This window comes from Epinephelus moara, chromosome 3 (genome assembly GCF_006386435.1).
Source record: "Epinephelus moara isolate mb chromosome 3, YSFRI_EMoa_1.0, whole genome shotgun sequence".
Lineage (NCBI taxonomy): Eukaryota > Metazoa > Chordata > Actinopteri > Perciformes > Serranidae > Epinephelus > Epinephelus moara.
Genome location: NC_065508.1, coordinates 10929870 through 10940688, shown reverse-complemented (window position 1 = coordinate 10940688; position 10819 = coordinate 10929870).

The window sequence follows — 10819 nt, the reverse complement described above, 5'->3', positions numbered from 1 at the left end:
CCACGCAACTTTGTAGGCATATGACCACACATAATCTGAGGGGACCCCTCCATTATTGACCCCATCAAACAAAATGGGGGCGCTAGAGAGCTAATTTCTTATCTAGGCCTAACCGCCATATGGATTTTTACTAAACTTGGTAGATATGTAGAACAGGACGCCTCAAGGTGACTGGAGAAATTTAACTCTAATTGGCAACTGGGTGGCGCTATAACAACAGAAAAATGCTTAAACATGACTAAAATGCGACCGATCGCTGTGGCTCCCCCTGTGGACCAATGTTTGTTGTTTTTCTTCTAATTTTTGGTATGACTAAGTCATGGTATGGTATGCTGTACATAATCACGGAAACTGTCAGTGTGTCATTCTGTCAGTCAGTCAGTCATTCTACCAGTGCGCCCCACTTTTAAGTCAATACAAACACTTTAACTATCTGCCTTTCAACGTGCTACCTCAACTACTAATGTACAGTTTTAGCCCACTAACTATCCCACTATTGGCAATGGTACTACTGTACTTTAAATAAAGCAACCTTACTATCAAATTCACAAAAACTCTGTCTGAATACATTGCTCTTCTTAGTGGGTTCAGTTGACTATTTAATCTGCAATTTCCTATGACCTGTATCCCAAACACACACCATGTGAAACTGTACGTGGGCAGCTGTGCACTCAATGGATATGGACTTGTAACTTATAAAACTGAAAATTATAAATGTAATTTGGAGAATACTGTGATACATTAACCAGCAAAATGTGGACATGGGCTGCTATTTTAGTAGTTTGAACTTAGGTATGAACTTGAACGAAAAGTTAAAATCATTTACCGCAATGTTGAAGAGGAAGACCAGCACGGCGTAGGCAACCACAGACACGTAATATGTCACATCGTCCTGGAGCCAACAGCTGAGGGAAAAAGGATTGAGTGGGAAAACGATAAAAAAGAGTGAGTCAGAGGGAGAGAGTGAATTTAGAGGAGATGCAGAGGTCATTGTGGTTATTCTCTCACATACAAATTCTGTGCCACACCAGCAGGTGCTGCAGTGAGAAATATTTTAATGAAATATGGTTGTACTCTCCGTCACCCCCTGCAAGTAAGGAAAATGTAGGAATGACTCTTTGCTACTGTATTTGCAAAAAGTAGTGGAACAGTTAATCTTTTTTTTTTTTACTTTATTAAAAATAAGGTGTAGCAAATTCTGTTTTTTTCCCCAAGAGGAAAAGAAAATCACCAAAAAGTTAAATTGACTAGTTGAAAACTTAAATTATATCTACCTCTTTTACCCATTAAATAAAATGAAATTGCAGGACACAAGATTTTTTCAGTTCTACCAGTCTCACTGCTGATTGAAATGTGAATTGTTTCTATATGCCATGACCTGGAAAATGAGTTCCTAAAACTCACAAGTTGTCCAGTGGCTCTAAACTATTTTCAACATCTCTGTAGATGTCACTGCCATAGACCTCTCTGTCCACGATGAGCACCAGGATGCAGATCACCAGAGGAATCCCTGGAGGAACAGTTAAAATACTTTTACAGCACGTAATGATTTGGAAAAGTAACTTGTTTGAATTCTCATTGTTTCAGTCAACAGCATTGTCCTAAGAAGTGTTTGAGTGTGGAAAATACGACTCACCCCATCCTAGAGCACAGAACTTGAGGATATAAGAAGGCACGTAGACGTTGAAGACTTTGACGAGTGCAAAGTACATGTTAACAGCCTCTAATCCCATCCAGGTGAATGACGCCAGGAGGAAGTAGTGCAGCGTGGATGCAACGGCCACACAGAGGCCATACAGCCCCCAGGAGGACAGCCAGGAGTTGACCAGAAACACCAGGTTCAAGCCCAGCAGCGCCAGGGAGAGGTTGATGAGGATCTGAGAGGGGTAGTCCCGACGAAGCTTTCTGAGAAGGAGACAGAGATAAAACGTGGGGGAGGAAAACAAAAGGTAAGACACAGAGAGTATTTAATTCAAGTGTTAGACAGTAACTGCAAACATACACAGCAGTAATACAGACCGAAGCACCAAGTCATACTTTCCAGAATAGCAGCTTTGGTCTAAGGCACATTTCTTATCATTATCCATGACATGGTGATTATGAACTACCAACAGGTTAACAGTCTGCATGTCAGTGTATGACAAATAGAAGAAGTAACAACTCAGCGGTTGGAGTCTCACTCGAAAGCTGTGTAGGTTAGAACAGTGACTCCCAAGAACAGCGACGAGACTCCACAGCCAACGTAGGTGATAATGGTCAGGATCTGCTCATTAGTCTGGTCCAGCTGAGTCCTGGAGACATCCTGTACACAAACACACGCAACACCATTAGTACACGTGTGTATTTATTTCCCAATGTGCCACAAGTAACTCTCACAGACACAGATTGTGCAGTGTGAACAGTAACTGCTCCTGTCCCTGGTACCAAATACAAACTAGCATGAAGACCATACCATACAGCTTGCACAACAAATTAGATATACTGTATTTGATTATTTTAAAGCAGTATACTGAAGGTAATGCTTAATTTCAAAGCAGTGTGTCTTTGTTATTTGTAAAAACACCAGAGAACAGAAAACATAGTTTGAGCGCCCTCTGCTGGTGATACCTGAGTCCATCCACTTCCCCTTGCCCAGAACTACTGCTATTAATACTGCTACTGCAACAAGTATTACCAAAGCTTAAATGTACTGCAGTGCCTCTGAGGCCAATGTGTGCTTTCCAGGAAATCATAAAAAAAAAAAGATACATACCAGAAGAACTCCAAAGTGTGTGAGATGATCACACAGGCATGTTGTGTAGTTAGAGCTGCTGTTGTATTTCCTGCAGCCATAATTATCCCAGCCTCCGTGTCCGTCTAGATGATGACACAGACATTTAGTATCGCACAGTTCATCCAGCAAGAGTTGTGATAATTTAAATCAAGACCTACCGTTTTTATTGAAGTTCCAGTACACACACTCTTCATTCTCATTAAGCTTGAACAGAAATAGAAATTCTTCAGTCAATCAAAGGCATTACTAACTCAATCGTTTATTATATTGACGACAGATTTATGTTTTTCTGCTGTCAGCCATATTTGACATAACAGTTGATCTTACAGTACTGGGTTTAAGATGGTGGAGCATGACTTTGACGTCTTCGTCCAGGTCTTTGATTGGAGAGCTGGCGTTGGTCACACTGGCTGACACTACAAACGTGTTGAGGATGTGTTTCTCTTGGCTGCTCTGAAAATCATAACACAATGCATGTGTAAGTTTGCTTTTCTGAATATAAGATTGCTCATCCAGTAATTAAAGGAATACTTCACCCAAAAATGACCATGTGTATATCAGATACTCACCACTTGTTAGGTTGATTTCATAAAGAAAACATTTTTCTCGCATGCCTTCACGGAGAATAAAGAATCCAAAAAACAGATTCCAAACTCTCACACAATTTAGGAAGTATAATACAAGTCTTATTTATCCAGTTGTATGCTTAACACCTCCTAAACAGACGACCCTCGCTGACAGAGAAGTGAACAGAAATTTAAACTTATCCATGCTCTCTTCATTTTACCTCGCTGAACACGGAAGCTGGTGTTTGTTTGTGTTATTGTGTGACTGTGGTGAATCCAAACTAACCCTTAATAAAGTCTCACAATAATTAAGAAATATCACACGAGAGGGAGTGATGTTGTACTGTATATTGTCACAGTATGTTGTGCAGCTCCGCGAAAAAAAAAAAAAAAACAGTTCTCCCAGTCTGTTGCCAGGCAACGCAGCACACACGCCAGGAACTCACAAGCTACTTTGTATTTACATTGATCTGCAGCTGTGTAACTTCGTCCAGTTCGGCTGATGAAACGTTGGCAAACCTGGGTGTTTTCCTCGTCCTCTCCTGACGACCACTCATAATTTAATTCAAATGTAATTTTGGGGAAAATATCCATCTTCTTGGTGTAACGCTATAGTGTCAGTTTGCGTCAATGTAGCGAGTGTGACAGTTGGTTAATTAACGGCTGTATTTATATTTATAACACCTGTGAGCGGAGTGATTTTACTGTTACATGTCCCAGTGATGTTATACCCTATATCAGCACTCACGGAATGCCTCTCGTCCAATCAAATTACTCGATCGGAACTAACTGTTGTATAACACTAACTTATTAACTAGATGATGGAGGCAGTGGTAGACCAGCAGCTCCCGTGTAGCGATGTAAAATTAGTGTTTTTCTCAATGGAGTCTGGCTTTGAAGATCTCTTTCAGTTCCCCTTCGGAAATGGCTGTCTGTTTGGGAAGTACTGAGTATGCATACGATATAGATGATAGTTTGTAAACAGATAATATATATAGTTTTGCTGTTGTTGTAATCATGGCCATTGTGTCTCTCAAAATATACTATATGTGGCCCGCCACACAATATTGGCTAATCAAGCAGCATTTCTGATTAGGTAGAAGACCACGGCAAAGAAGCTTTAAGTCGCCAGTGATGGCTGCCACTTTCAGGAGTGATGGAAAGTTGAATATTTTTAACTGAAAGAAGAAACAGTTTTTTTATTAATTTTTGTTTTTTTTTAATAACCCATGTAACGCCAAAAGCAGCTGGCCGTCAGGTATTTCCACACTATCTAATCTTGCCCCCATTTAAATTTTTTTTATCAATTTATCAAGAATTTTCTCAGTTTTTGGATTCTTCGTTCACTGGAGGCACACAGATTGGCATTTGGGGGGTGAAGTATTCCTTCAGTAAACTTATGTTTCAAACAAATATTTTGATTAAATTGCATACATTTTCCTGTTTCTGGAAGAGAAAGGATTCATACAACATCGTACCTTGAAGAGCATTGGGATGCCGTAGAACTGAAACTTAACTCTCGCTGGACTCTGGTTTGAGCTGTCCTGTGGGAAGCTGTGCTGCAGGGCAGATGGCAGGGAGATGAAAGCCACCGTGTCGTTGAAGGGATACTTGTTGATGAATATCTACAACATAAAAAGAAATGTATTCATATTCTCTTTTAAAGTCCACGTAAAGCAAAAATAAATAATGGTAACAAGTTTGTCACACCACAGAAAAATGTGTTATTAAGCACTTGGCCTTATTTGAATGATTAAAAGTTGCCAAGTATACAAAATTACACGCCAGAATTATATAAAAATAGGCAGTATTCTCTGCTCTGAGATGCTGGGCCATGTCTGCTGAATGCACATAAGCCATGCCCACTCACAGGACAGCTGCAGCTTCTTTAAGTTGTAGCACCACAACATGTATAATGTGTTTACATGTAAATCTCAGATTTGACTGTACCCCGACTTTAAGCTCAGAGTCAGCCTGCTTATTCAACAGTAACCGTGAATGTGATTAAGGAGATGTGTTGGTGTTATTTGTTTATTTACCAACCTCAGGCTTTGTGCCTCCAAGGTCTGATGACACTCCAAAAGTCAAACTGCTAAACTGTCCAGGAACTACATCCACCACTGAGATAGCAATGGCAGGAGCAACCAGGGTGGAGGAGCCCTCGTAGCCCACCATGGAGTCACCCACTGCCTCTGTGATATTCAGGATACTAGAGAGGAAGACAGAGGAGGGTGAACGGACGTCAAACTGAAAAGTTAAAAAGATTCCTCCAGTTGTCCATCCTTACGTGTTGGTAAAAGGAATCAGGTTGCTGTCAGATTCCAGGATGTCAGAGATGATGTTGATCAGAGCTTGGCCGAGGGTCGGTGTGACCGTGCTGAGCTTGATGACGTCCTTCAGCTTGTTGAGGACTGTGACCAGCTCCTGGTAGTTGAGTGTGGAGTGGTTGCTCAGTAGACCCTCAATCATCTCCACCACGTCGAGTGCATTGTCTGGAGATACAGTGATGATACATCCAGTGGTGTTTTTAAAGCTCCATTATAGAGTAGGTCCTGACCCTTTCATTGGTTTGTTGTTATGGGGATTCAAATGTGTAAAACAGAAATTAACTTAGCGACACTGACTATGTTTACATGCACACTAATATTCCTCAATTATAACAAATATGACAGTATTCCAGATTTGGTACAGGTCATTTAAACAATATATCCCATTTGGATATTTTGAATTAGACCTTATTTGGAGAGAGGCATTTTCCGATTAAGACATGTGGGATATGCCTGTATTTTAAAGGTTTTTTGAGCATTCTTGGGATACTGTCTTTTCAAAATAAGGTTAAAAACTGGAATATTTTGTGCATGTAAACATAGCCATTATAACATCCCCCTACTGTTTTGCAAACATGAGTTTGTATGTTGTTAGGAATTCCACGGATCTTAACATTAAATTTTGGACCGTAAGAATTGAGACTAAATGATGCGACTATTTTGAAGTCAAGAACTAAGACATAAGACAGACAGATGAAATGAAAAGTGTAAAACAGACCAGCAGTGACTTCGACATGATCCAGATCAGGGATGGTTTCCACCACCAGATGACAGTCTTTCAGGTCCGGGGCCAACCAGTGGGTACTGAGGCACAGTTTACTGTCAGACAAACAGGTAGTGAGAGGACAGAGGGAGGGGGCTTTAAAATAAAGCCTGCCTTTTGAACAGAGTTCTTGCAAAGTGTTTTATTCTTTATCTTGTATTTACTTTACAAGCTATGCATCTTTTATTCTTGACTACCCTCCATATAGCTACTTTTTTGTTGTCGGTAATTAGGGTCCGGGCAGCTAAGCTGCCAGGACACTATTGTAATCCTCTTCCTCCTCTTCTTCTTCTTTCTTCTTCCGAGGAAATCATACTTCCCATGGGTGAAAACTCACCATACTTTGCACAAAGGTCCAGTCTCATGCCAGATATCCTCAGCTGTAAACTCAAGCCAATAGTCCTGATGGTGGCGCTACAGCAAGCGTCTAAAGTTCAAAACTTTGAAAATTCATAACAAATCAACCATACGTGCTACAACTTCACAACTTTCATCAAACTGTAGCCCCAATACTGAAGAAACTTTTGTACATTTAAACCTATTAAAAATTATGAAGTTCATCACTCTGTTTTTTTCAAAAACTGTAAAACTTCTTAAACCTATCTCCTCCCACAATTTTTGCTCAATTGACACCAAACTTGCTACAGAGCATCTTCAGACTGTCCTACAAAAACTATGTTTCTCAGATTTTTGATTTATCAAAAATTGAGCCTACAGTGCATCAAAATGTTTGACTGTAAACGGTACTGTAAACATATACATGCAAATTCTTGCTAAATAAATCTTCAATGTTCATGAAAAAAATGACAAAATTCTAGAGTCATGGTAGATGATGTGTGGCAAATTTCAGAATTTTATCTCAAAAACTGAATTTTTGACAGCATTTTGAATTTTGCTCTAATGTGAACAATTGGAGTCAATGTAAAAATGGCAATTTTAAACATCAGTTTTTCACTTATGGAGCAAATCAATCATTGTTAAAATAAATTACCAATTACGATTTTTGTTTCGATAACTGAATTTTTTACAGTGGTTTGAAATCTGCTTTTCCATGCATGGACGGCTGCTAAACCTGCACGTCTGGCTTAGTCAATTTCTGAAGCTACACATGAACTGTCACTTACTAATTAGCTCAGTGAGATAGAAATTGATTCTCAGTCTCAGAGGTTGTGAGTTCAAGCCTCAGCTAATGCAAAAGGTAGATTGTGTTGCTAAATTTCTAAATGTCTTCCAATTCTTCTGCTTGTTGCTCAGAATTGCTTAAAAATGCCCGGACCCGACCCATCGCTGCGCAGCAGCTATAATTCAATTTACTTTGGCAGAAGATGCATGCCTAAGACAGAGCCTAGACAGCTGGGAGTTTGTCGATCCCTGGAAACACCCATCTATTAACTCCAGTCATTAATGGCACCCATCTCCTGATTAATGACTTTACAGCACAGCCTCCTGCAGCTCATGAGCAGCCATCAGTAAATATTGTCACAACAGAAACAGTCCTGAACACAGTGACACTGCCATATAAGAATATATACCAACAGATGTAATCAATACCAAATACACCTGTATGTATTCATGTGTGAAATCCATATTGACACTCGACCAGATAAATACCTTTTCCCTTTTCTCAGTGTGACTACATGATGAATTTTCTGCAGGTCATGAGTTCACTGATAAGTGACAGTAAGTGCTTCATGTCAACAACAGGATAGAGTCGACAAGTAAATGTTAACATACTGTAGGCTCGAAACACACACCTGGATTTCAGATGCTAAAATCAGAAAATGTCAATGTACCACAGTTTTTAACGTGTATATATTAATTTGTTAAGAAGCAAATTTTACTACCTCCAGTCAACAATGAAGAGAAGGGTAAAGGTCTGGTCAAAATATCACTGATAAAATCTTTGGAGCTTAGTGTGTGGTCATTCCCTCTCATACTGTAGTACAATATGTTGCCGCCATGACTAACACATACAACTCTTGCTCATTTGGAATTTTAAATTTCAAAATCACTTAAATAAAACTCTCCCAGCTCTTTGATAATTAAATCAAATATTGCATCAAGCAATGCTCTAAAGAAAAGTTACCCTGCATATGGTAGATGTAAAACATGTTCATTTAGTTCTGCTTAAAGGCGCCATATGTAAGAATGTGGCCAAAACGGTTACTGCACTCAAATTCAAAATACTGCTGCGAGTCGTGTCCGCCCCCCGTTCGAGCAAGTCTGGCTTCTCTACTGCTAACGCTGCTACCGGGATACAGCGGAGGAGGAGCCGGCTGCTAATGCTATGTACCGGGACACTGCTAATGCTGCTTGCCGTGCTGCTAACGTTTGTTTCTCAAAAAAATCAGTTGGCTCGATGACCCACCTGCACATGGGCTACAATGTATGATCAAAAATGAAAAATAGTTGAAAGTATTCGAAATGTCCATCCCTGTCTAGCTATGATGCTAGTTAGCCAACTTTGGCTAAATTTTACCTGTCGAGGAGAAGAGTAGCCACTTCGACATCCGATTTCAAATTCTTCTCCGCTTTCAACCGTCTCCACCGTTCAAACGCATCTCCTATATAGACCCTCGCTTTGCCTCGAGTTTTGTCTTGGCGTTTTTGGGAATCATAACGAGGTTGTTTGTGTTTAGTCGCACCGTCAGCCATTGTAGCTCAGTTGGAACTACTGGCAACCCGGATGCTGAGACTCTACTGACTGCGTGACTGGTAGACGGCGGTAGGTGGCGCAACAGGCCAAAACACAAATTCAAAACATAAACATGATTTGCGGACCGTAAATTTTTTTTTTAAATGCGAATATTCTGGCTGTACTATTGTTGTCGGTGAGATCAGTATGTTATATGAACATTATTCCTTAGTCTCTGTGACATATGAGGAAAACGGGGGATGGAAACAATTATGTTCGAATTAAGTCTGACGTAGCACACCTCTCTCCATGGTGATATCCACACTCCGGGTCGGGAAGGTGGTAATGTATTTACAAGCTGGTTGCCAACCGCCAGAAAATGTAGAAGAAGAAGAATGCGAGACTTGTTTTGTTTCCGGTTCTGCAGAAAACTCGCGCAAGTGCGTAGTTTTCACCAATGTTCGTACATTTAATGGAAACACACAGGAATTGTATTTCTTTTAATGCACATCTCCCAATGATTCGAATCACTTTTGGATGGAAACATAGCTTGTGTTTTTTTGTTGGTTGTGCTAGGCAACTACTGAATAGAATCTTTAGCTTAACAGCTATTTTGCTGGGAAGTAAACTCACAGATACTTTAAAATCTGCATTAAAAAATGGGCAGGTGGAGGACACTTGCTCTGGCATTGAGAGTGAGAGGCTGTTCTCAAAAAGGACGTTGGACACATAGGAAATGGAGATCCCTGTGGGAACATGAGATCCCTTAGAGAGAGGAGAAATCACAGGGAGTACCACCAGCTGGTCCAGGAGCCTCGCCTGGATGATCGTTGGTTCAAGGCTTATATTAGGATGAGTCGGGGACAGTTTGACGATCTGCCGTCGATCATTAGGCCTATTTATGGTTGGTAGAAAGTAGTTGAGGTGACAGTTTGCTCAGATATGTCTTGTAGCTTGCCTAGAGCGATGATGAAAGTGAGCTCATTTAGTTTCATACAAACAATGTACGTGAATGAAAGTACAGTGCGCCCCTGCGAAAATACAAGGCGTGTAGAGCTGAAAAATGTGAGAGGCTTAGCAACGCAAAAGCAGCGAGTAAAAAGCTTCACTCCTATTTAAACCCATTACCAATAGCAGCCGCTGGATGCTAAAACGCATTCTGTCTGATCAGGAATATTACATTATGTTTGTTTATTCCAACACCCTGCACTGCATTACATTTGTCTTATTTGATTTTTGCCTGCTTACTATAGCCATCCCAGTCATGTATGTTTTACTCGTAATTGTTGATTTGCACTTGTTGTAGGTGTGAAAATATATGTACATACATAGGCTATGTCTGAGCACTCACCATTGACGTGTGGCTTGGCTGAGAGGGTTTTTCGGGCACGGCTGAGTTGCATATTTTCCTCCTGAAATGTCGGGCCACACAAACAGACCTTTCCTGGTGTGGTGGGTTTCTGCTTTGCACTTAAATATCACTAAAACAGGTTGACAGTGACACAGATGGAGAAAGAGTGAAAGACAAACTGACTTTTTATCCAGTCTTAATTATGAATAATTTAATATCAGTTGTTGAAAATAATATGCGTCCAGTTTTTAATTTTACACCCTGCAGTCTTTCACTGAACCTGACTCACGTATGCGGCTTATCTCTATGTCCTCGGTTGCTATGGAGACGAATCCATTGTTATAGGGAGTCAGCAGCAGGAGTCGTATCTGCTCTTCCATTTCCTGTGTGTCTGACAGCGACAT